This window comes from Paramisgurnus dabryanus, chromosome 7 (assembly GCF_030506205.2).
Source record: "Paramisgurnus dabryanus chromosome 7, PD_genome_1.1, whole genome shotgun sequence".
In the NCBI taxonomy this organism is placed as follows: Eukaryota; Metazoa; Chordata; class Actinopteri; order Cypriniformes; family Cobitidae; genus Paramisgurnus; species Paramisgurnus dabryanus.
In genome coordinates this window covers 43,348,269-43,376,121 of record NC_133343.1, presented here as the reverse complement: position 1 = coordinate 43,376,121, position 27,853 = coordinate 43,348,269, and the positions used below count along the sequence as shown (strand labels likewise).

Here is a 27,853-nt window from a genome sequence, read left to right as displayed (position 1 = left end):
AGTAAGTTTTTTGACATTTGGATATAAAGTGTTTCAATACTACAATATGGTGTAAAAACGTCTGAGTGCTGCCCTCTTCAGGTTGAACGGTGGCTACTGCAGTTGAATTTTTCTATTGGATGTTGCGTCCAAAAAAGAACTTGTGACGTAAGCAGGTTCAAGCTCACCACGCCCTTGTTAAGATCTCACCACACACTTGGTACGAGCTTAGTTCATCCCCTCTTTCTCCGTTGGGATCTGCCTACTTTTCTTGCATTTTTCAAATATTGCAATGGGTGGAGTCAGGCTCTGACCGGGGGTTTAGTTACGCTTTAAATACAGAATTCTTTGTCATCACTTTATAATAGTGATGTGAAATATCTTGAGTAAAAACAGACACACAAAATATATATATATATAAGGCCATAAACATACCTGAGGTATTGGCAGGTCATGGCTCCATCTAAGTAAATCAACTAACATTAGTAGTGAAGAAGACAGGCCATAACCGGATACTGAGCATCACAGTTCATTAATAGTTACTTAATAGTTATTCCTCCTGAAGCGAAATTAGTAGTTACTTAATCGTAGTTCTTCAGGAGGCATGACTGAATTTATTAGTTACTGATTACTTAATAGTTACTTAACATAATTAAAAAACGCTATGACATACTGATTAATTAACACATATTCCTTAGTAGTTAATAGTAGTGACTTGAGTGTTAATGAAGAACTAACAATTAATTCTGCAGTAATTCCTTATTAGTTATACAGTAAGTAAGATACAGTATTCTAAAGTGTTACCCAAATATGCTTCTAATATGATGACACCATGTACTTTCACTTATATTAGGGACACAAATATGCTTCTAATATGATGACACCATGTACTTTCACTTATATTAGTGGCACAACTATGTTTTTTATACAGCCTGCACATATATTTGTACTCATTCTACAGAACACACAATTCCAAGTCTTTTCAAATACAAACTTTACTGCATTTTTTTCAGCACAGACTTGACAAGTACAAACAAGTACAAACTTTTCAAGTAAAAACTTTAACTTCATTTAACATCAACATCAGACTTTATTTTCTTTTTAAAGCCTTTTCAAATCGCTCACTTTTTTCCCTCAGTATTACATTTTCAAACTTCTAGGCACATTTAAAACATTCCCAAACTCACTCGCTGGGGAAAAACACACTCATTTTTAGTTAACATTTTTCCTGGACATTGCCAGTCTTAGCTCTGCCATCTTCCCATTCAGGTCTGTTCCAATCTGGCCAGCCGAAACGAGTGCTTTGACATAACTGCATCTGAGAAGGTACATTTTAAAGAAAAAGTTTTAGGTATAAAGCAGACAAAACACTGGTGGATAAACTTATCACAAAGATAAAAAAAAACTTTATTGCAGTTTCTTCTAGTGCAAGTCAGTAAAATTAAGTGACAAAATACGTGAATAGGCAAGTATGGCCACACTTAGTGCAAGCATGGCGGCCAGTTTTGCACCAATTTAATTTGCAGGCGAGATAGGGTCATAGTGCCAAACTGTGATAGTGATGTGGCTCCGGCTTCTACAGACTTTTTTGCTTTTTTTGTGAAAATTTTTTGGATAATTCTGCGGAATGATTTTAAATATTTAAAAATATATATAAGAGAATTTAAGCCGTAAATATTACAAAATTGCATCTAAAATAATTACTTTTTAAAGGCTTACAATGAAAATGAAAACACCAAACCAAACAAGTGCTCTGAATTAAATTGGACCAACACGAACCAGATAGATAGAATTATAGTTTGTATATAAAATTACATACATTATTGTTTATAGTGTTATAGCAGAATAAAAAGCTTGTGTTAAAGAGACATTCCACTTTTTTTGAAAATATGCAAAATGTTCAGCTCCCCTGAGTTAAACATTTGATTCTTACCGAGAAAATATACTCTCAAACTGGCGTAATAATCAGTGACTTTGCTGATGTAACATGGCTGCAGCAGGTGTAGTGATATTACACACTGCCCGAAAATAGTCCCCTTCGTTACTTTCAATGGCTGGGGACTATTTTCGGGCAGTGCGTAATATCACTACGCCTGCTGCAGCCATGTTACATCAGCAAAGTCACTGATTATTACGCCAGAATGAGAGTATAGTTCTAACCATATCTGCCTAGAAAATAACAACTTTTAATTTCCGTCAGTCTTAGTACACAATTTAATTACAGAACAGTCACGTTTTAAATAGGAAAATCTTTGGTTATTTTTTAGCACAATGCTAATGGTCTGATCAGATTCAATGGATTGGATTGAATCAAATATTTAACTCTAGGGGAGCTGGAAAATGAGCATATTTTCAAAAAAAGTGGAATGTCCCTTTAATACATTTTCGTTGTGAAATTAGCATGTATGAAGAATTTCATCATCTTTTTTACAACGCAATGTAAACCAAGGCTTTGAACCGGTTCAAGGAACAAAAAAACGAAAACCAGAAACTTTTGATGTTCCCTTTCAGTCGGTCACTACGACGTCACGTCGTGACCGACGAATTGGGAACTCGCTTAGAGAGACCAATCTGCTTCGTTTACTACTAAAACGCCAATGAACTTGGCATTGAGATATTTGCATAATGCTGGCGCCGCCCCGCCAGGTGCCTTTATAAGCAGCAGGTGCAAATAGGGAAATTAGCTTTTTCGCTTCGAAAGCCGGCTTTATCTGCTACTGAGAAGCTACTCTCTGCTCTTCTGGGAACGGTTGCTGAAGTTGATTGACAAGCAGTACTAACACAGCGGACGCTCGCAGTATTCCACGGCTCTGCATCTTTTTTGTTTTGAGTTTAGTGTGTGCGTTGCCTTCCCTGTGCGCATCATCAGCTGAGCACCTAAAGAGTGATTTCCCTAAAAGAGTGATACGTGAGAGCTCTGTGTCTTTTTAAAGGCAGCCACTCTCTCGTATATGCGGAGATCAGCGTCCTTTTCAGGATAGCTTTTCGCCCGTGCGATCTTGGATGCGAGAAGTATAAGGGTTCCAGTGACGGTCACGAGCGCTGTCTTCGTGCTCAGGCATCGAGCACTCCGGGGCTGCGTTCGTGGAGAGTTTCTGTTCTCTCTGTGAGAGCATAACCCTCTTGGATTGCGGAGACGACTGTCGTTTCTACGGGAACGCTGTCCGCGCCTTGCAGTGCTGACGCCGCCATGGTGCGGCTGTCAAGCGCTCGCAGGGCGCCCTTCGCGTCACTACGCTGAGTAGGACGGAGGATGCGTCCTCCACCTACCGGCCTTCTCATCCTCAGCCGGTTGAGGCTCCGGTGGAGACTGCAGAGTCGTGTTCTACGATGTCTGCCGAATCCATTGGACCTCCTTCTGGTCCCGTCACTTCTGCAGCATCAGAGGGGTGTCCATTTTTCCTCCGAGGCAGAGTCGTTCCGGAGATGGCGGCCGTGCCCTTCCGAGCGGCGGAGACGGTAGAGTTGGAAAGGTTAACCCCTCTCCGCCCGAACCGTCCCGCCCACATGATTGGTACTTCGGAGCTGCTCGGGCCTCTCGGTCCTCTCCTCCTGTGCCTTTCTTTCCCGATGGCACGAAGAGCTGACGTGATTTGCGGCCGTCCGGCCGTTCAGCTTTCACCCCTCACCTCCCTCACCAACGGAGCCGCTAAGGGCGGGGACCCCTTCAGTGGAGCGGGATGCGTTCCTGGAGGGACCACCCAACCCTTCCCTCCCGTGTTTGTAGACAGTCGTCCGGTTACGGGCGCTGTCCGTCAGGCATGCGGAGACGCGGCTTCAGCCCTGCACGCAATAACGTTGCTACAGGTTCACCGAGGATTTACGAGGGAGGCCGCGACCTTCAGTCGTGCGATGTCCACCACAGTGGTTCAAGATCGCCACCTTTGGCTGTGTCTGGCTGACATGACGGACGCAGGCGAGAACAACTTCTTGAATGCTCCTGTCTCACAGACCGGCCTCTTCGGCGAGGCCGTGGAGTCGTACAGCTCCGCTGCGCAGACTGAGGCGATCTCCTAGGTCATGCCCCGGCGAAGGAAAGCTGCCCTTGGTCCACCACGCCGGCTCCTCAGTCTGCCCTCGCCGCCGGCGTCCTGCGGCGACCACCTCCGTTCCCCTCCTCGGACCCCATCTCGGCAGCGCAGGGGAACCGGTCGTCAGCAGCTCGCCCCGCCCGCTTAGCCGCTTCCCGTGAAATTCGGGAGTTTAAGTGGCCAGTGAAGGGCGACCCGGACTGGCAGAGGATCACTCTTCAGGAGATGGAGCTCCTTCCCCCGATAGAGGGTCGGGTGGAAAATCCTTGGTTTGCATATGTTCCACCGGCTGTTCGGCCGGTACCCACTTAACCACACATAAGAGTGCATTCCTCTTCCCTCTCTAGGTCTCCGGAGGATCGAAAGAGCCGTGAGCGGGTACACACCAGCTCCCCTACCTCTCCTCTATCGCCAGCGGGTGACCTGAGGAGTCCGAGCTCTCCGCTGAGGAGACCGGACCACCAGCACCCTCATCGGAGTCTGCGCTCTCCGTAGAGGAGACCAGACGACCGTTACCCTCAGCGGGCTCAGGTCAGTGTCACACACACATACTGTAGATGTTTATGCTGTCACAGCAGACGCACCGGCAGTCCCACCTGTCTCGGTTCGCTGCCCCACCGCGGGTACTTCGGTAGTGTCGTTATTTCTCCTCGTACGGTGCCTGGGTGCTTGGCTTCAGTTCCCAGCCCGTTTCGTTGGGTTTTACGCACGATCCGCCTCGGTTACGAATCCGGCACACCCCCAAAATTCGGGCTTTCGTTTCACTGTTGTGAAAGCGTCCGATGCACATGTACTGCGTGCAAAAGTCGATATCCTGTTGGCGAAGGATGTTCGAGCCGGTCCCTCTTACCGAGATGATGATGATGATAGGGTTTTTCCAGCCTTTATCTCATAGTACCCAAAATACGCGGCGGGTTACGATCGATTTGATTTACGCACCGGCTCTACGAAGGTGTTCTTTTTGGATGATAACGCCGAGGCTCGTATTTCAATATTCAGATCGGTTTGCAGCCTTAGACCTGTAAGACATGTACTTTATGTGTCCATCTCCCCTCGCTTTAGACCGTTTTTCGCTCTGCGTCGTGGGGTGGGCATATTAATACTAAGTACACCATTCGAGCTGTCTCTCTCTCTCCGTGTCTCCATGTGCTAGTCACGGCATTAAAATGTCAGAGAGAGAGCGTTGTTCGCATTCTGCTTTTTTCTACGTCGACTTATAATAGCCCGTTCTTGGCAGACGTGCGCGAACACAGAGAGTTAATGCTTCGGCATCTCGCTCGTTTAAGTCTTCAGGTCGACTGGGAAAGAGCAACTTTGCCCCGTGCAGAGGATCCTTTTTCTCAGTATGGAAATAAGACTCGGTCGACTAATTGGCGTGTTTAACAAGAGCGCGCAACCAGTCAGTTCTGACTTGCCTCGGTTTATTTCGAGGGAAGTACGCGGTCCCTCTGAAACAATTTCAGAAGCTCCTGGACATATGACAGCATGCTGCGGCTGTGACGCCGCCCGAGCTGCTTCATATGAGACCGCTTCAGCATTGGCTTACGATCGAGTCTCGAGGAGAGCGTGGCACACCGACATACACCGTGTAAACATTGCACCTGCGTGTCATTTCAATTTTTCCCTGTGGTAGACCCGGCATTTCCGATAGAAGATATGCCCCTGAGGGGTCTCCTGGCATTCTGTATATTGCAATGCCCTCAGCACGGGATGATCAGCCACGTATGACGGGCTTGCAGTCTCAGGGGTGTGCATAGCACCCCAACTGCCGCGAGCGGTGCGCTGTATATCTGGGACTTGTACGCTCCGCTATGGAGATGCGAGGGAAGGATGTATTAGCCGACACCAATAACAGTGCGACTGTTGCGTTATTTACCGTTAAGGCGGTTTTGCGCTCTCGTCACCTGTCGCATCTCGCTCGTCATCTCCTCCTTTGGAGTCAGAAGCATCTGAGGTCCCTTCGTGCCATTTACATCCCGGGTTCGCTCAATACAGCGGCAGACGCGTTCCCGAGCTGCGCCCCCGGCGAATGGCGACTCCACCTCCAGACGGTCCAGCTAATTTGGAAGAAGTTCGGTTGTGCGTAGATAGATCTGTTTGCGTCGCCGGACGATACCCACTGTCGCCTATTTTATTCACTAACCGAGGGCAGCCTCGGCGTGGATGCGTTGGCACACAGCTGGCCGCGGGGGGTGCGTAAATACGCATTCCTTCCAGTGAGCTTTATTGCACAGACACTGTGCAAAGTCAGGCAGGACGAGGAGAGCCTTTTATTAGTCGCCCCGTACTGGGCTACCAAGAATTGGTTTTCAGAGTTAATGCTCCTCGCGACAGCCCCTCCCTGACGATTTCCCCTGAGGAAAAACTTATTTCTCAAGGAAGGGGCACATTATGGCACCCGCGCCCCGACCTGTGGGATTTCCATGTATGGTCGTTGAGCGCGCGCAAGGTTTAGGTGATTTATCGCAAGCGGTATCTAACACCATCGACGCGGTTCGAGCACCGTCCACAAGACGGGCTTACGCGCTTACAGAAACCTTTTTCGTCACCCGGTGCTCTTCACAACGCGAGGACCCCAGAGAATGCCCATTAACATTGTGCTTTTATATCTTTAACATAGGTTAGATGGTAGGCTGTCCCTCCGCCATTAAAGTTGATATCGCCGCTATTTCTGCTCATCACTCACTTATCAACGACAGATCAGTTGGCCAGCATGATTTAATTATTACATTTTAAGAGGCGCTCGCAGGCTAAACCCCTCGCGCCCTCCCTCTTTCCTCCTGAGACCTGTCCATGGTGCTGAAGCCTTCAGGTCTCCCTTTTGAGCCTTTGCAGTCTACGAGTCTGATGTTTTTATCAATGAAAACTCTGACCCTGATAGCATTGGCCTCCATGAAGAGAGTAGGGGATTTACATGCATTCTCTGTTGACGATTCGTGCTTTTAGTTTGGTCCTGCTGTCTCACTGAGACCCAGACCAGGCTATGTGCCCAAAGTTCCCACCACTCCCTTCAGAGATAAGGTGGTGAGCTTGCAAGCGCTGCCCCCGGAGGACGCAGACCCAACCATGGCTTTGTTGTGCCCCGTACGCGCACTGCGACTCTACGTGGTTCGCACGCAAAGCCTCAGGACCTCAGACCAGCTCTTTGTTTGTTATGGTGGCCAGCAGAAAGGGAAAGCTGTCACTAAGCAGAGGATGTCTCATTGGATAGTTGATACTGTCGCCCTGGCTTATAATCTTCAGGGTATTCCTTGCCCCTTTAATTTGAGAGCGCACTCCACACGGAGTGCTGCCTCATCTTGGGCTTTAGCTCGTGGTTCCTCGCTAACAGACATCTGTAGAGCTCCTGGTTGGGCGACACCTAATACGTTCACTAGATTTTACAGTGTTCGTATCGAGCCTGTATCCTCTCGTGTTCTTTCCTCACCAGGGAGGGCACGGAGAACAGACTCGCAGGTCGGCTTGCAGCCTCCAACTGATGCTTCATAACTGTGTCAGTATGGAAGGCCTTCAGAACAAAAATGCGTAATGGTTTGAATTGTTCTTCCTCCGCTGCCTTGGCAGCCTTTGTTGCGGAGCATTGGCTGTCAGCCTTTCACTAGCTGTATCCTCGCGAACCTACGTGTCTGGCTCGGGCTCCACATTGTGTCCCACCGGGTTCCTTTGTGAGTATTATTCCGTGGGGTTAATCCTACCAGCCCACGTTTCCCTTAGCAGAGCACTGCTTTGCTTACACAGCCACGGCTGTCATTTTTACCTCAACTACGGTTGACTTTCGCCCACCAATAGCCCTTAATGGGGCGGTGGCTTCCGCAGCGTCCCTATACCGCTCAGATAGGGCGCTTCCCAGTCGCTGGCACTACTGTGGGGTTAAAGGAACATCTAGTGCCCGGCCTTCTGCCTTAAAACCTAATTCTCCTTCTCCTTAAGTGGAACCGGAGGGCTTTACGCAGACACTGGAAGAGGTCAGCCCTCAGTGGCGTTTTGGTAGGGATTCCCAATTCGTCGGTCACGACGTGACGTCGTAGTGACCGACTGAAAGGGAACGTCTCGGTTACGGATGTAACCCTCGTTCCCTGAAGGAGGGAACGGAGACGTCACGTCCCGTCGCCACAGGGCTGCTCCCTGCTGTTTATCGACCGGTCACTTTCTCCCGGCTTTCTCAGCGAAAAGAAGCTATTTTCCCTATTTGCACCTGCTGCTTATAAAGGCACCTGGCGGGGCGGCGCCAGCATTATGCAAATATCTCAATGCCAAGTTCATTGGCGTTTTAGTAGTAAACGAAGCAGATTGGTCTCTCTAAGCGAGTTCCCAATTCGTCGGTCACTACGTGACGTCTCCGTTCCCTCCTTCAGGGAACGAGGGTTACATCCGTAACCGAGACGTTTTGCAAGGACCAGAAACGAAACCAGAAACTTTCCAAAAATATATGTTCCAGAACAGAACCATTAATTGAAAATAATGGTAACCAGTTAATAACGTTATTTTTTCAGTTCTTTGACAAGATTTCTGTGCAATTTGACTCTGTGAAGTTCACTTCCGGTCATCGTTGACTCAGAGAAATGAGAAGCTTGCCACCAGCAGGTACCAAGCCCAAGTCTCTAATGCTCAATCATAAGAGGTAAATATTAGGGCTGGGTACCAAACGTCGATACTTTTATGGTATCGAATGAAAAACTCAGATACTTGAAGTATCGAAAAATTATTTATCTTTCTGTGCCAAATGTCACTTCCAAAAAGCCAAGCGGCTGTGTCTGTGTGAGCCTGTAATTGCATGTAAGGACCTAAAGCGCTGGTGATTGTCTGTCCATCACCACGTGACGGGGAGGATTTCTGAAAATATTCGCAGTCACTCAACAACACAAGTGTAGAAAGGATGCAATATGAGAAATATACAGAAAGCCTTTGTGACATTTGTCTTAGAATTAGCGCAAGTATGGCCGTGTTGTCTCCGTGAAAGGCACGTCAACCAAAACGGCGCTTCTCCTAAAGTGAAGAGGGGTTTCAATTTAAAGCACGTGCGCAGCCTGTGTCTCTGCTCGCGCGCGTCTCCCACAACAGTCTCTCGACAAGGTGTTTAAACTTGACCCACACGCGCAGCTTCTGTCTCTCAATGCTTATGAAATGCTCGCGCCTGTCTCTCCGCATCGCAAAGCCTTCATGCCCTCATCTCCCAAAACGGACGATGCGTTTAAACCTTTAAAGCGTTTAAAATGCGTTTTACAGTCTATGGCAGGGGTCGGCAACAGGCGGCCCGCGGGCCAAAAGTGGCCCGCCAGTAATATTTTCTGGCCCGTCGGATTAATTTGAAATCAGTTTTTTTTTTATCACACTTTTTTATTTTGAAATAACAGTTTACAAAAATGGCCCCGTATATCATTCCTTCATTCGTTTTTTCAAATCAAAACAAAAAAAAGAAAGAAAGAAAAACGTTTTTCTATTATTTATTTCCTGAACTAAAATCAAACGACTCGTTTTCTGAATGTGCGCTCAGATCAAAAATAACAAAAATGAATGAAAACGGGTTCGGACAAATTTTAATTGAACACCTTAGCAGACATATACCAATGAAATAAATTTAAACAGATCAGGTACTAACAGATTACATTTTAATAAGGGTTTTAATAAGGGTTTGAATAGAAACCTTTCCGGTAAGTCTCATTCGCTTACAGTCCGACTTTTGAACTTTTTTCATTATTATTTATTCGCGTATAACACACTGACAAATAATATGTATAACCTGATAAAAAAATATTTGCGTCGTGGACAAGTTGCCACCGGCTCGCAAGAATGTCCTAAAAAAAATGCGTATAATAGCTAGTTTAATCTTAACCGGCCGCTCTTTCTCGTTCTCTTTCTCTACCAGCGCATCCGCGATCATAACTGTCATTAGATTTTGAACATACTTCTAAAACACAATCAATCAAATAATTGCAGAGGTTTGACTTCATGAATCATTTGCAAATTTACCTCGTAAATCATGTCAATGCGTCACGCGTGAAGACGTTAAACTCCGTGACATTGCAAATTACTGAAAAGTAATTGCAGGCATTTAGAAACCACTACACAAAATATGATAAAATAAACTCTTTTACTGCAGTAATATTTTAACTATTACACTTTTAACGTAGATTTTAAAGGAATCTACTGTTCTGTTCTGTTACTTGAACTTGGGGCTCGAGCCCGACCTTAGGTTCGACAGCAAGTCAAGTTCGTTTACCGTTAATTATTAAGGCTAAATGGGCAGGTAAATTCGTTAAAAAATGAAAGTAATCCGCCAAAATATGGTTTTACATGTCTATTAAAATAAAGCCATTATTAATTTTCCTAACGCATAGTTCTTTGATCTTTACCTCCTTTTAAAAATAAATTTGGCAAAGGAGGATTTTCAGCAATTTGTTTGAACAGCAACTCTGCAACCAATGGTTTCGGTTTGAGTGAGAGGCTTTGTCCTATTTAATTTATTATTTATATTTCATTATTTTTTATCATTTTTTCTCTGCTAACAATACAATGTTAAAATAATATTTATATTGGCACGAACACAATTTTTGTATAACATATATATAATTGTTATAGGCTACTTCATCTCTCTTTTTTCGTTAGAGACATTGAATTTGAGATTCTGGGAACGAGATCTAACGTTAAGTTTTGCGGACCCGTCAGGTCGGGAAATAAAGCGGGTGAACACAGAGTGTATTTTAAGCGGTTTACTGAATAGAACCTTGTCGGAGCTGGACAAAAAGCGGAGACCTCCTTAAACCTTAGGTGTGTATGTGTGTGTCCCGGATAAATATTAATAAAAAAAGGAATACAGTTCAAAAGTCGGACTGTAAGAGTCTTTCATGAGAGCATAAATGCCTGTAATGTTACCACTAATAGTACTTGATCTGTTTAAAATGATTTCATTTATATATTATGCCTATAAAGGTGTTAAATAAAAAAATTGTCTAATCCAGTAATTATTTTTTTTTTCTGAGCACACAATCAGAAAACCCGTGGTGGTTAATTTTTTCATTTTTGTTTTTAATTTAAAAAACGATTGAACGAATGATACACAGACCCATAACCATGTTTTTAGCCATTTTTAATGCCGTCTTTCGTATTTTAAATAGGAAATAAAGACAATGTTTCTTGACAAAAGATCAGATAGCCTATACTAGGCTAATTCAAAATAAGACGTAAGTGTGCCAACAGCAGTTGGCCCGCCATCTACTGGCTAAAAAAAATATTGGCCCGCGGCCAAAGTTACTTGCCGACCCCTGGTCTATGGTTTAAACTTAATGCACACGCAGCAGCCCAACACTGCTTACAAAGCCTGGCTCGTTGTTTAAAACAAACTAAATTTAACTGGTTTGCTAATTTCACTTGAATGAAATGACATTGAACGCATTTTCTAATCATTTTAAAAATCCCAAATGTATTTAATATTTTGATATATGAAGTTGAGTATTGTTTACAAAAAACACACATGCATACAAATCTTCCAAGTAAAACTCAAGTCACCCATTTAATATTGTAACTTTTTGTCAAAGTTGCAGATATAATGAACCCACTAATTTAAATACTGTTAGTCCAAGCTAAAGACCATTTTTCATTTCATACAATAAAATAGTGTTAATTCTTAAATTCTTTATTTTTGTCCTTATTTTCATGAAAAAAACTGTGTGTACAAGTGTGTATGCTGGCGCACCCCATATCCAAAACGCACAACCAGTTTTATTAATAATAATTAATAAAAGTTGTATGTTTAATGCATTTTTGTTAAGGTTTCAATAGATTTTTTATCATATGGTATCGGGAAAAGTGTCGTTAAGAACCGGTATCGAAACGGAGGTATCGAAACTGGCAGCGGATCGAAATATTTTAAACAATACCCAGCCCTAGTAAATATTGTAGGCTACCAAGTATCTCAAGATTTTTTTTTTTTTTATACTAATTAGTGGTGTAACGGATCGCAGTTATTCAGTGATCTGTACAGATCACGACCCACAGTTCGGCTCGCATGCGATTTGCGGAATAATATGCAAATTTAAATAGGGTGAAAGTTGGTGATACACAGACCCACGTGTTTCAAAGGCTTGCAAATGTTAACACTTAAGTGATTTTAAACAATTTAACCGCAAAAAGGCGCAAAAATAAAAAAATTCTGTACACACAGACGCACATGTATTTGAATGTGTCCGGCCCAACTCCAATTAGGGCTGTCACTTTTTATTCGATATTCGAATATGCATTCGAACATGACGTGAAATATCCGTATTCGATATATAAATAAACCATCCGTTTTTTTAAATACCATGTGTAGCGCATTTTTTTAAGTAACACCTCGTAATAGGAAGGAGGCTGAGAGTGAGACCGACGACGGCAACTGTGCGCAAGAGAGGGAATCAAATTGGACCAACATGAACCTAATGTGCATGTCAAGATGGAACTATAGTTTGTATATAAAATGACATATTATTGTTTATATTAAATATTATAGCAGAATAAAAAGCTTGTGCTAATACGTTCACATTATGAAATTAGCATGTATGAAGATAATTTCATCATTTTTACAACGCAATGTAAACTTTATATTAAACAACAACAGCATTTGTCTTGTAAACGGATTTGAAATGATCATGTGCTGACTGTCGCACGTCACATAGACAACAGAGTCAAGTGAGATCTGCTTTACTTAGCAGTAAATACATTTTTTTCTCAAATATCAAAGGGTTTGTGCACTCTATCATTAAAACAGGTCAAGCAAACATCACGCGCAGGGTTAATGTACTTGTCAATGACGGCTCACAAACGCGTGGGATAGGCTATGTATGTGTGCTTGTTGTCAAAGATATTACTTCTCACAAACACGCTCAAGCCTGGGATATGTTTGCTTGTCAATGACGCGCATTAAGTCCGCAAAGTTTTCTGCCAAAATCTGCGGTGCGAATTCCGTTTGGGCTTCCTGCTGCAGTTTAAGTTATTGTCTGTACCTGTTCTGAATAGGTTTTTTTTCATATAAGTTGTTATTCATAAGTTTATAACCTGCTGTTTCAAAAGTAAAAAATATAATTTAGACAGTCCTGTTTATGACTGTCACTGTTAATAAATTTGTGATTGAATCTCTATTATAGTGGGGTTTTTTTTTTTTTGCGCGGGGGGCACCTAGATATTAGAATACATTCAGATACATTGCATGATATTCGATATCCGTTCGAATTTGATTTCTCTCAAAAGTGACAGCCCTAACTCCAATCAAACATGATTATCCCTATGCCCTTCAAAGACAGAACTCTTGATGTATAAAATAAATTTGGCGAATAAAGCACTGAAAAACATCATAATTTTCACTTTATGTGGAGCGACTGTTTATGCAGCATCTTCTTCCCGAAGCGCCCGTTCTCCGTCTGTGTGTGTGCGCGTGTGTTTAAGTGCACTCAACAAATGTAGGCATGTCAGTTATGTCGCTTACATAATTTAGCCTTTTTAATGTTCGATGACAAGATAGAGACTTAACTTATTAGTCTACATAATTTTTCTTAAGTTTAATGTCCTAATGATCAGCCTACTTATTTTTATGTCCCACAGCTGACATGGAACGTTATTAACCGGTCCGGGAACTTTATTTTTTGTTCTAACCTGTTCAGGGACGTCAACTTTAGGGTTGAAGCAAAAACCGGAAACATTAAAATACTGTTTCTGTTCGGAATGAACCAATTGGGAAAAATTTAGGTTCAAAGCCCTGATGTAAACTTTATATTAAACAACAACAGCATTTGTCTTGTAAACTGATTTAAAATGATCACGTGCTGACTGTCGCATGTCACATAGACGACAGAGCGAAGTAAGATCTGCTTAACTCAGCGGTAAGTTTTATTTCTCAAATATCAATGGTTTGTGCTCTCTATCATTAAAAACAGTCAAGCAAGCAGCACGCGCAGGGTTAATGTATATGCACGCGCAAATACATAGTAGGGCTGGGCAAAAAAATTTGATTTTCAGATTAATTGTTTTTTAAAACCTGGTCGATTCAGAATCGATTCTCAAAGAGCAGAATCGATTTTTTTTCTTTCATATTTATTTCTGCAAACATTGAACGAAAGATTAACGTTAATCGAATTACTAGTCTTCTTCAGTAGATGTCACCCTCTTTTTTGCCTTGCGTGATATTATCAAGGAGCGAGAGGCGAACCTGTCATTCATTCATTCAGTGCTTAAAATGGCGGTTTCAGGTGCTTCATCGATTTTATTAATTACCCACTTGTAACCTGCAGTTCACTGTTCTTTTTATTAATATAGTATTTGTATTAAATCTGTATTCATTGAGTTAAATCGAGAATCGAGTATAAAAACCGGCCCAAGAACCGGAAAAATGAACCGAGAATCGAATCGATTTGATAGCTTGTGAATCGAAATCGAATCGATCTGGAAAATCTGAATCGATACCCAGCCCTAATACATAGGCTATGTATGTGTGCTTGTTTTCAGTGACGATTACTTTTCAGAAACACGCTCAAGCGCGGGATATGTGTGCTTGATTTTTCTCAAAAGTGAAAGCCCTAATAAGAAGATCCTTTATAAAGACAGTACATACAGAGAGGAGCCATCTTAGAAAACAGCCTCGATAAGTCGAGCAACGAATGTCGTGCTATATACATTTGACACCCTTATAATCCCTCCCACTCTGAAGTGTTGCTAAACTCAAAAGGAAAAGCTAACCAAGCCAAAGTAAAGTGAGCTGACTCGACCTTACCTGTTGGGTACTATGCAATGGAAAAGCGCCTTTAGGGTGCAAAACCAGGGTTAAAATGACGTGCTGTCTCTGATATATTATATATAACTACAATATAAAAACGTAAGATTTACATTACCATAACATCTTCACTCTGAAGAGTCGCTCAGTTTCTTCTAACTCAGTCAAGTCTTTTAGAGAGAGTGATAGAGGTAATGTGATTAGTAGCTACTGAATACACTACAGTTTATAGATTTAGTACATTACTTAATTACTTGCCATTTACCTTTCATTATGTAGCGTGACTGGATAATCCATCCATTCGCTGACCTTTATTAAAAAATACAAAGATAAACTTAATTAAAACTGCAAGCAGTGATGGAAGGGCCCTCGCACACCTGACACCGCCACGCCGTGGCATGAGAAGAATTAAAGGGAACAGTAGTAAATAGGCATTTAAGCATGTAAACATAGGTGAACCATTTAAAAGTGTAGTATAATGTGCCACATTTCCTGTTGCTAATTACAAATGACAGCGAGGTAGCATCGTGTAAGATAGCATGAGAGAGAGAGAGTGAGTGAGCGAGTGAGTGTGTGTGTGTATAAGTGACTACATGTAAATATTGGCACGTAGATGTGTTCTGTCCAGGACTCTTATCAATCATGTGAAGTTTGGGACAAATCCGACATTGCATTATCATTGTAAACATGTTACTTCCTGTTACCAGCTGGTGGCGCTATGACCGTAACTGACTATTGGCATCATAAGTGACTATCAGTGATGGGAGTAACGCGTTACTGTAACTCCACTATTTTTTTAAATCAAGTAACGCAATTACAATTACTGAAATTTAAATGAGTTCGTTACGCGCGTTACTCTATTTTGTAAAAAATAGACAAGACATATCTGACGTCGCAGGACTGTAGTTGGCAGCGCAATGATTCATTACACTTCATCATAGCTGACAGTGCATATAGAATGAACATGAAAAATCTAAACGGGACAACATACCTTTGTTTAAAAATTGTGCGCAAGTCATAATCCATCCGGTCTCATGTTTGTAAATTATCTTCACCAAGCAATCGCAGTATGACATCAACTTGCATTTGTAGTCCACAAAGGTAATAAATCTAAGAAATGATCATATATTCTTAAATGTTTACATCGGCTTCATGGAAGAGAACGATCCGCGATTGTTGTTTCCACTAAAATATTCACACTGCGGTGTACACCCGTGTTAAAACTCCATAGTATGTGTGAGCTTGCTTTTAGTTTTAGTTTCAGTCTCTCCGTATCCGAACAAAAAATCCACTCGCTCTGTGTCCATCTGACAAAACAATCCACTCGCTCTGTGTCCGTCCGACAAAACAATCCACGTAGCCTACTCCGTTTTCTGAATAAATATCTTCCTTTAATCCTGTGTATAATTTAAATCCAACAGAAAACAAACAATATATGACCAAAGAGCGCAGTCCCTGTGGCAAGCTTCACAAGCTGTGTTCCAATTCAAGTGCTGCACCCTACTAAGCATGCAATAAAAGGTGAGCACTTGCCCATTCAAGGCGCTCAGAAGTTCGCGAAGAGAACTGAAATGAGACGGTCTAACCTTCGGAGGACCCATAATTTGCCTCATCTGCTGCACACGGATCGTGCCTGTCAGCAGGACACAGCGGAGACGTTTCTAACTTATTAAAATAAATATGAAATCAGAAAAATTATAATTTATTTTAGAAAATTTGACATGTTGACACAATTGTCTCCAAATTTTTACAGAGACACTACACAATTTTAACACATTTTATATTTTTGTAAACATGCAGAATATTTGTCTAAATGGTCTAAATGATATACATAAATAAACTAATTTTAAATATTAAGATAATTTCTAACAAAAATATTCAAAGGTTGAATCTAAAGCAAAATAGGCTCCTACAGTATGTGAAATATTAGAGTCTTACGTGTAAAATAGCCCATCCATATCATTTTACTGTTTGACTGTTCAGTACTGTTCATATTTACATTTAAAAAGCAGACATAAAAGTAACTTAAAAGTTACTTTTCTAAGTAACTAATTACTTTTGATATACAGTAACCGGTAGAGTAATTCAGTTACTTTTAAAAGAAGTAATTAGTAACTGTAACTAATTACAAATTTTTTAGTAACTTGCCCAACACTGGTGACTATTGACATGTAGATGTGTTCAGTCCAGGACTCTTATTAATCATGTGAAGTTAGGGAAAGATCGGACATTGCATAATCAGTGTAAACATGTCACTTCCTGTTGTCAGCTGGTGGCGCTATAACCATAAGTGACTATTGACATGTAGATGTGTTCAGTCCAGGACTCTTATTAATCATGTGAAGTTTGGGACAGATCAGACATTGCATAATCAGTGTAAACATGTCACTTCCTGTTGTCAGCTGGTGGGGCTATAACCATAAGTGACTATTGACATGTAGATGTGTTCAGTCCAGGACTCTTATTAATCATGTGAAGTTTGGGACAGATCAGACATTGGATAATCATTGTAAACATGTCACTTCCTGTTGTCAGCTGGTGGCGCTATAACCATAAGTGACTATTGACATGTAGATGTGTTCAGTCCAGGACTCTTATTAATCATGTGAAGTTTGGGACAGATCGGACATTGCATAATCAGTGTAAACATGTCACTTCCTGTTGCCAGCTGGTGGCGCTATAACCATAAGTGACTATTGACATGTAGATGTGTTCAGGTCAGGACTCTTAGCAATCATGTGAAGTTTGGGACAGATCGGACACTGTATGCCTGAGTTCCAGCAACCTGTTTCATAGCGAAACATCAAACTTTGGCTGGCCGAAATAGACACAAATTTTAATATAGAATCAAATCCTTCGCAATTTAGCATCACAAAGGCCTTAAGATGACACTCGCCAAATATGATGATGATCCGACGAAAACTGTAGGAGGAGTTAGTTAAAGTATGACTGCTGGAAATGAGAAAAACTGAGCCAAAATCTGAGAAATAATTTAAAATAGCTGACTTCCTGTTTGGTTTAGGGCATTGCATCAAGAGACTTTTTTGTAGGGCTTGTAATAATACATGAGCATACCGAAATTCGTACATGTAAGTTAAACACAGTCCAAGGGCTGCTTCATTCAATATTTGAATGTGGCGCTAAAACATGTTCTTTTAGGTTGCCAGCTGGTGGCGCTATGGCTATAAATGAAAATTGTTATGTAGATGTGTTCAGGTCAGGACTCTTAGCAATCATGTGAAATTTGGGACAGATCGGACATTGTATGCATGAGTTCCAGCAACTTCCTGTTTCATTGGAAAACATCAAACTTTGTCGGGCCAGAACCGACACAAATTTTTATGTAGAGTCAAATCCTTCGCAATTTAGCATCACAAAGGCCTTAAGATGAGAATCACCAAATATGAAGATGATCCGACGAAAACTGTAGGAGGAGTTAGTTAAAGTATGACGCCTGGAAATGACAAAAACTGCGCCCAAATCACAAAAATAACTCTGAATAGCTGACTTCCTGTTTGATTTACGGCTTCACTCCAAGAGACTTTTTTGTAGGTCTTGTCATGCTACAGAAGGGTACCGAATTTCGTAATTGTACGTCAAACACAGTCCGAGGGCTGCTTCGTTGAAAATTTGTAGGTGGCGCTATAGAGCCATTTTCCCACGCCTAATTCCAAAGCCTACACCACATGTAAATTTTCATCACTCTTGACATCTCTGCAAAATTTCATGAGTTTTCGAGTATGTTTAGGCCCTCTAAAGTCCCGCTGAAGTCGGAGAAGAAAAAGAAAAAAAAATAATTAAAACTGCAAGCAGTGATGGAAGGGCCCTCGCACACATGACACCGCCACGCCGTGGCATAAGAATTAAAGGGAACAGTAGTAAATAGGCAATTAAGCATGTAAACATAGGTGAACCATTTAAAAGTGTATGAGAGTATGAGTGACTACATGTAAATATTGGCACGTAGATGGGTTCAGTCCAGGACTCTTATTGATCATGTAAAATGTAGGGCAGATCTGACTTTGAATAATCAGTGTAAAACATGTTACTTCTTGTTGCCAGCAGGTGGCGCTATGGCCATAAGTGACTATTGGCATGTAGATGTGTTCAGTCCAGGACTCTTGTCAATTATGTAAAGTTTGGGACAGATCAGACATTGCATAATCATTGTAAACATGTCACTTCCTGTTGCCAGCTGGTGGCGCTATAACTATAAGTGACTATTGAGATGAAGATGTGTTCAGTTCAGGACTCTTATTAATCATGTGAAGTTAGGGAAAGATCGGACAATGCATAATCAGTGAAAACATGTCACTTCCTGTTGCCAGCTGGTGGCGCTATGACCATAAGTGACTATTGACATGTAGATGTGTTCAGTCCAGGACTCTTATTAATCATGTGAAGTTTGGGACAGGTCGGACATTGCATAATCAGTGTAAACATGTAACTTCCTGTTGCCAGCTGGTGGCGCTATAACCATAAGTGACTATTGACATGTAGATGTGTTAAGTCCAGGACTCCTAATAATCATGTAAAATGTAGGGCAGATCTGACTTTGAATAATCAGTGTAAAACATGTTACTTCTTGTTGCCAGCAGGTGGCGCTATGACCATAAGTGACTATTGGCATGTAGATGTGTTCAGTCCAGGACTCTTGTCAATTATGTAAAGTTTGGGACAGATCAGACATTGCATAATCATTGTAAACATGTCACTTCCTGTTGCCAGCTGGTGGCACTATAACTATAAGTGACTATTGACATGAAGATCTGTTCAGTTCAGGACTCTTATTAATCATGTGAAGTTAGGGAAAGATCGGACATTGCATAATCAGTGTAAACATGTCACTTCCTGTTGCCAGCTGGTGGCGCTATAACCATAAGTGACTATTGACATGTAGATGTGTTCAGTCCAGGACTCTTATTAATCATGTGAAGTTTGGAACAGATCAGACATTGCATAATCATTGTAAACATGTCACTTCCTGTTGCCAGCTGGTGGCGCTATAACCATAAGTGACTATTGACATGTAGATGTGTTCAGTCCAGGACTCTTATTAATCATGTGAAGTTTGGAACAGATCAGACATTGCATAATCATTGTAAACATGTCACTTCCTGTTGCCAGCTGGTGGCGCTATAACCATAAGTGACTATTGACATGAAGATGTGTTCAGTTCAGGACTCTTATTAATCATGTAAAATGTAGGGCAGTTCTGACTTTGAATAATTAGTGTAAAACATGTTACTTCTTGTTGCCAGCTGGTGGCGCTATAACCATAAGTGACTATTGACATGTAGATGTGTTAAGTCCAGGACTCTTATTAATCATGTGAAGTTAGGGAAAGATCGGACATTGCATAATCAGTGTAAACATGTCACTTCCTGTTGCCAGCTGGTGGCGCTATAACTATAAGTGACTATTGACATGAAGATGTGTTCAGTACAGGACTTTTATTAATCATGTGAAGTTTGGAACAGATCAGACATTGCATAATCATTGTAAACATGTCACTTCCTGTTGCCAGCTGGTGGCGCTATAACCATAAGTGACTATTGACATGTAGATGTGTTCAGTCCAGGACTCTTATTAATCATGTGAAGTTTGGGACAGATCGGACATTGCATAATCAGCGTAAACATGTCACTTCCTGTTGCCAGCTGGTGGCGCTATAACCATAAGTGACTATTGACATGTAGAGGTGTTCAGGTCAGGACTCTTAGCAATCATGTGAAGTTTGGGACAGATCGGACACTGTATGCCTGAGTTCCAGCAACCTGTTTCATAGCGAAACATCAAACTTTGGCTGGCCGAAACAGACACAAATTTTAATATAGAATCAAATCCTTCGCAATTTAGCATCACAAAGGCCTTAAGATGAGACTCGCCAAATATGATGATGATCCGACTAAAACTGTAGGAGGAGTTAGTTAAAGTATGACTGCTGGAAATGAGAAAAACTGAGCCAAAATCTGAGAAATAATTAAAAATAGCTGACTTCCTGTTTGGTGTAGGGCATTGCTCCAAGAGACTTTTTTGTAGGGCTTGTAATAATACATGAGCATACCGAAATTTGTACATGTAAGTTAAACACAGTCCAAGGGCTGCTGCATTGAATATTTGAAAGTGGCGCTAAAACATGTTCCTTCAGGTTGCCAGCTGGTGGCGCTATGGCTATAAATGAAAATTGTTATGTAGATGTGTTCAGGTCAGGACTCTTAGCAATCATGTGAAATTTGGGACAGATCGGACATTGTATGCATGAGTTCCAGCAACTTCCTGTTTTATTGGAAAACATCAAACTTTGTCGGGCCAGAACCGACACAAATTTTTACGTAGAGTCAAATCCTTCGCAATTTAGCATCACAAAGGCCTTAAGATGACACTCGCCAAATATGAAGATGATCCGACGAAAACTGTAGGAGGAGTTAGTTAAAGTATGACGCCTGGAAATGACAAAAACTGCGCCCAAATCACAAAAATAACTCAGAATAGCTCACTTCCTGTTTGGTTTACGGCTTCGCTCCAAGAGACTTTTTTGTAGGTCTTGTCATGCTACAGAAGCGTACCGAATTTCGTAATTGTACGTTAAACACAGTCCGAGGGCTGCTTCGTTGAAAATTTGTAGGTGGCGCTATAGAGCCATTTTCCCACGCCTAATTCCAAAGCCTACACCTCATGTAAATTTTCATCACTCTTGACATCTGTGCAAAATTTCATGAGTTTTCGAGTATGTTTAGGCCCTCTAAAGTCCCGCTGAAGTCGGAGAAGAAAAATAATAATAATAATTAAAACTGCAAGCAGTGATGGAAGGGCCCTCGCACGCATGTGCACCGCCACTCTATGGCCTTAGTAAAGCAATGAACCAGGGGGATTGAAATTTCAGTGGGTAAATATAAGCGGATATTCAAAGGAACTTTGAAGTGCCACACCTCCTTTGTGCAGCAGGTGGCGCTATGATTGTATTTGATTGTTGTAACATTGATGTGTTGAGGCCAGGACCCTTGTCAAACGTATGATGTCTGAGACAGGTCGGACATTGCATGCCTGAGTTACAACAGCTTTCTCATGGAGAAACATCACTCTTTGCAAGGCCGCCACGGACACGCCCTTCAACGAAAAGTCAAGATCTTCGCAATTTATCATCGCAAAGGGCTTAAGATCAGTCTCACCTGATATGATAATGATTTGATTAAATCTCTGAGAACAGTGAATCACAGCGTAAAACAAGGCATTTACTGCTACCTCTAGGTGGCGCTAGGACTGAAGCTGAATATTGGCATTGAAATGTGTTCAGGCCAAGACTCTTATCAAACGTGTTAAGTGTGGGGCAGATTGGACATTGTATGCCTTAGTTATAACAACTTCCGGTTTCATGGCGAAAACGCTGAACTTTGTCAGGCCGCCACGGACACACCTTCCAATGAAAAGTCAAAAGCTCCGCAATTTAACATCGCAAAGGCCTTTAGATGAGATTGACCAAATATGATGACGATCTGACAAAATCTCTAGGAGAAGTTCGTTAAAGTACGAAGCCTGGAAATGACAAAATTTGCACAGAAATCACAGCAAAAATTAAAAATGGCTGACTTCCTGTGAGGTTTAGAGCTTCGCTCCAAGAGACTTTTTTGTAGGTCTTGGGGTGATATATGACCCTACCAAATTTCGTTTCTGTAGGATTTTCGTAGCGGTGGGGCTGTTCTCTTGAAATTTTGCAGGTGGCGCTATCGAGCCATTTCTGCACGCCCACTTCTGGCGCCTATGCCACATGTAAATTTTTGCCACTTCTGACGTGTGTGCAACGTTTTATGACTTTTTGAGCTTGTTTAGCCTGTCAAAATGCGATTCAATTAGCGATACTTTGCCAGGCCGCCACGGACACGCCCTTTAATGAAAAGTCAAGGTCGTTGCTTTTTATCATCACACAAGGTCTTGAGATTACACTGGTGAAATATGATGTTGATATGGTTAAATACCTAAGAGCAGTAAGTCACAGCGTCAAACATGGTATTTCCTGCTGCCTCTAGGTGGCGCTATGAGTGTTACTGAATTATGCCATGTTGATGTGTTCAGGCCTGGACCCTTATCAAACGTGTGAAGTCAGGGGCAGATCGGACAATGTATGCCTGAATTACATCAGCTTCCTGTTTCATGGCGAAACATTACACTTTGCCAGGCCGCCACGGACACGCCCTCCAATGAAAAGTCAAAAGCTCCGCAATTTAGCATCGCAAAGGCCTTTAGATGATACTGACCAAATATGATGATGATCGGATTAAATCTCTAGGAGGAGTTCGTTAAAGTACGACGCTTGGAAATGTCAAAAAATGACAGAGAAAATTCAAAATGGCTGACTTCCTGTGGGGTTTAGAGCTTAGCTCCAAGAGACTTTTTTGTAGGTCTTGGAGTAATAGATGATCCTACCAAATTTCGTATCTGTAAGTTTTTCGTAGTGGGGGGGCTGTTCTCTTGAAATTTTGCAGGTGGCGCTATCGAGCCATTTTTACACGCCCACTTCTGACGCCTATACTACATGTAAATTTTCGCCACTTCTGACGCGTGTGCAAATTTTCATGAGTTTTCGGGTATGTTTAGGCCCTCAAAAATGCGATCCATTTCGGAGAAGAAGAAGAAGAAGAAGAAGAATAATAAACGGAGCAAAAACAATAGGGTCCTCACACCCTGGTGTGCTCGGGCCCTAATAATAATAACTCCTTGAAGAACAATAGGGTCCTCACACCCCGGTGTGCTCGGGCCCTAATAATTAACACCTGTCACTGGTATCAACTGGCAGAAATTCACTCTTACCATACAGCATATGTGAAAGAACTCAGAAAATCACTCTGATTGGCCTACAAAAAGAGAAATAATAAAAGGGAAAAACACTGCGATTAGGCAAGGTTTAAGCCAAACATTAGTTGTAATTTTGGTGAGGTAGTATTGACTCCAGCCATGTCAAGCTATAAGTGCTTGGCCTGCTTGCAATGTCTGCTTAAACACAAACATAACCCTCTCACTAAAATAAAAGTATAACTCTTACATAAAGATAAATATAAGGGATGTCAAAATGCATTAGATATGAACATTTTAAATATATTAATAAAGCACACCACCTGTTGCCAGAAAGCTGCTTTTATATATATAATTTACATGCAGATGTAACAGTTACATTACAATGTCTGTGAAAATGTCTGTACACGTTATTTTTCTAGAATTATTTCTCAAGTGACTGTTAGGCAACATAAATGTATTGCCTTTTTTAAACAAATCGTATTTTGTAAATTATGAATTAACGGCATAAATAAGTGCCTTATTAATCACTGTTCCTTTAAGTACATGCTTCATAAGGTTAACCAGAATAAAATAAACTGAAAGATTCTGAACATTTTTGTGCATTGTGCAATAACATTAAATTAAGACATACTTACAAAAACACCCAAGAAAAATTAAGCATCAAACCATAGTAAACCGCAAGCTACACGATTACTACGACAAAAACTTGCAAACCTCCCTTAACAGTAATGACTAATTAGGCTGTAACAAACTAGACAGCAAGAAAAGTTATGCAAAATATATTAAATATTTAAAACTTACTTCTAAAACCCCGCTGTGCTGTTGTCATCTTCTCATGCTGCCTTCAAGTGCTATGGGAAAGATGATATTTTCCATTTGTGAACTGGTCGTTACCAGCGTGTTGTGTTCAAGTGCATTTTACATTTGTGAACTAGAATTTACCATTGCTTTTGTTGTCATTCAACCATTCACGACGTTGCTGCTGCTCTCTGCCATTTTGAAAAGGTCAAAGGTAATCTCATCTCGGCAACTCGGGCATCAAAATATTTTACGAGTTGCCCAGTGGAAAATACCATATTAGGGGTGTTCATGTGCATTTTCCAAGTGGGATTTTGGTATTTACCATAATTACGATTGCACGTGAAGGCAGCATTAGTCCTGTCAGCTTTTCCCGGTCATTTTGTTCTTCTGCGCTTTTGGCCTGAGTGGCGGTTGGCAACTGAAGGGTCATTAGCACCTCCTACTGGACTGGGTGTACCGCATTCAATAGGCAGTGGAGGAAATTTTTATTATATGCTATGTTCTTTTGACTATTTATTATTAATTAAGCAATACATTTAACATGATTTAATAATAATAATAATAATAATAATAATATGTAAATTCGCTAAACAAACACTATACTAAAAGATATAAAAGCAACCAAAAAATAATATTAGGTTATTTATTTATTTATTTATTTATTAACTTTACCAATCCCTGCACAAATAAAATAAAAAAACTAAACTAAAATAATAAAATAAAATAATAATGTATTGATTTGTGATTATTAATAATAATCAGTATCAACTTATCACTGTTTGTTAATATACACAGACTTAGTTGGCAGTTTTCTGATGATGGTAAACTAAAGAAGTCATTTATGTTAAAAGTAATTAAAATAGCTGTTGATTCCCCATAATGATCATACATTTCATATCTTCTTGAACACTCACTTACATATTTAAAGATGATCTGACCAGATCATTTTTACTTGCTGTAAAAGCAAAAACCTGTCTGATGGTGATCCTGGGGGGGGGGGTCTTTAGGTCACAAAACTATCAGGACTTCATAATATAGTGTTTTTAATACAATAATGCAGTGTTTTCTTTGTCATTTTTGACAAATACATCCACAAAGTACCATAACCATATGCCACAGCTTTAAAAATTCATCAGTATCACATGCATGTATGTTTACATACATTTATTAAATATGTGGAAAACAAATATGTATGTCACATATTTATAATTAATGTTGTCCATATATGCGAGAAACCAATACTATACTGTAATATATGCAGATATATGGTATCATATATTGATGACACCAAATATTTTTTTCACATGTTTGGACATATAAATGTTCATATATGTTGCAGGCATATATTGTGTTCTCAGATAAGTCAAATATATGTATACATATGTGGAAAACAAATATGTATGTCACACATTTATAATTAATGTTGTCCATATATGCGAAAAACCAATACTATAGTGTAATATATGCAGATATATGGTATCATATATTGATGACACCAAATATTTTTTTCACATGTTTGGACATATAAATGTTCATATATGTTGCAGGCATATATTGTGTTCTCAGATAAGTCAAATATATGTATACATATGTGGAAAACAAATATGTATGTCACACATTTATAATTAATGTTGTCCATATATGCGAAAAACCAATACTATAGTGTAATATATGCAGATATATGGTATCATATATTGATGAAACCAAATATTTTTTTTCACATGTTTGGACATATAAATGTACATATATGTTGCAGGCATATATTGTGTTCTCAGATAAGTCAAATATATGTATAAATATATGTCATACTATGTAAAATATATGTACATATATGGCCATATATTACATTTTTGTATGGGGAGGTGTAAAAAGTACTCAAAAATGTTACTTAGGTGAAAGTACAAGTACTGAGTGTGAATTTTACTCAATTTAAAGTAAAAGTATTTGGACATAATCATACTTGAGTAAAAGTAAAAAGTACCACATTAAAATTGTACTTGTGTATTAAAAAAGTAAAAGTAACAGGAAGAATGAAAACTAAATATTCTTGTTTAAGCTTTTAATCTCTAAAAACATGAAGGGAATGCACCACATACAAGGTTTTATTCTGCTTTACAACTGTTTGTTCTTAATTGTATTTAACAGTGTTTCCCACAGGATTTTGAGATACTGTGGCGGTGATGACGTCACACGCTGATTAGCATATATGTGACGTCATTGCGTCGTGTTTTACTCTTTGATCCGTCACATTATATTGCATTTTAACACAACTGAATGATATTTTTACATAGTTTCTATTCTGTTGTCTATAAAATAGTGACTAAACAGGACCCAGTAACGACCCACGACTCAGTAACTCTGTTGAATCCAATCAGCTCTTTCTTTAACTGCTGCTAAAAACGCGACATTGTCTGAAAAAATCATCATACGTTTACATTGAGGCTGTACTGATGTTGCTCTTCTCATCAGTGTTGTTGTGTTATGAGCGGTTTTTTATTTGAAATACGAGTGGTAGTTTTATTGTATATCGCGTATAGCGCAAACAATTTGTTGCAAATTAGAAATATGAGAGAATACACGGTTGCTGTTACTACAGAACACGTGGATGGGCATGCCGCAGTAGGGAGAGCTCGGACACAGACTCAATTCAGAACGGGTATGTGTGGTAAACAATAATAATATTTTAATAATATTTTAAATTGTATGCGATATTTAACTCGTAGCCAGTGTAAAGATGCCAGAATTGGACTAATGTGGTCATACTTTTTAGATCGAGTAAGCACTCTTGCGGCGTTTTGAACCAGCTGTAGATTGTTTACCTGATTTGCAGGACATCCCCCAAGTAACGAGTTACAATAGTCTATTCTAGAGGTCATAAAAGCATGGATAAGCTTTTCTGCATCTGATGCAGACAGCATATGGCGTATTTTTGAGATATTTCTAAGCTGGAAGAATGCTGTGCGGCAGACGTTGGAGATATGACTATCGAAAGATAGATTGCTGTCGAACATTACGCCAAAATTCTTAACCGTGGAAGATGGCACCACCGTGCAGCCATCTATGGGCAACTTGAAATCTGACATATTATGTTTGGAACGATTTGGTTCAATAATAAGTGTTATTGGAGTTTAGCATAAGAAAGTTATATGCGATTCAGTCCCTAATATCACTAATGCAGTCTGTTAGCTTAGCAAACTGGAGGGTTTCGCTAGGGTGTGACGAGATGTAAAGCTGGGTATCATCCGCATAGCAGTGAAAACTTATGTTATGTTTCCTGATAATGTCTCCTAGAGGTAACATATATAACGAGAATAGGATAGGGCCTAAAACTGATCCCTGTGGTATGCCGTATTTAATGGGGGAGTGATATGACTCTTCCTCATTTACATAAACAAAGTGATATCGATTGGATAGATACGATCTAAACCAGGCTAACCCCTGACCACTGAGGCCAACATAGTTTTCTAGTCTATTGAGTAAGATTCTGCGATCTATTGTGTCAAAGGCTGCA

General features: G+C 40.6%; 1 long non-coding RNA gene across 1 annotated transcript; it reads right to left on the bottom strand.

Moving 5' to 3' along the window:
* Positions 1-956: 956 nt before the first annotated feature.
* On the bottom strand, positions 957-24,585 carry LOC135748511 (uncharacterized). Its single transcript, XR_010532097.2, has 5 exons — positions 24,343-24,585; positions 23,557-23,600; positions 15,014-15,057; positions 14,867-14,918; positions 957-1,297 (listed from the first exon to the last, which is right to left on the bottom strand). It is a non-coding gene; the product is annotated as an uncharacterized lncRNA (long non-coding RNA).
* Positions 24,586-27,853: the final 3,268 nt, after the last annotated feature.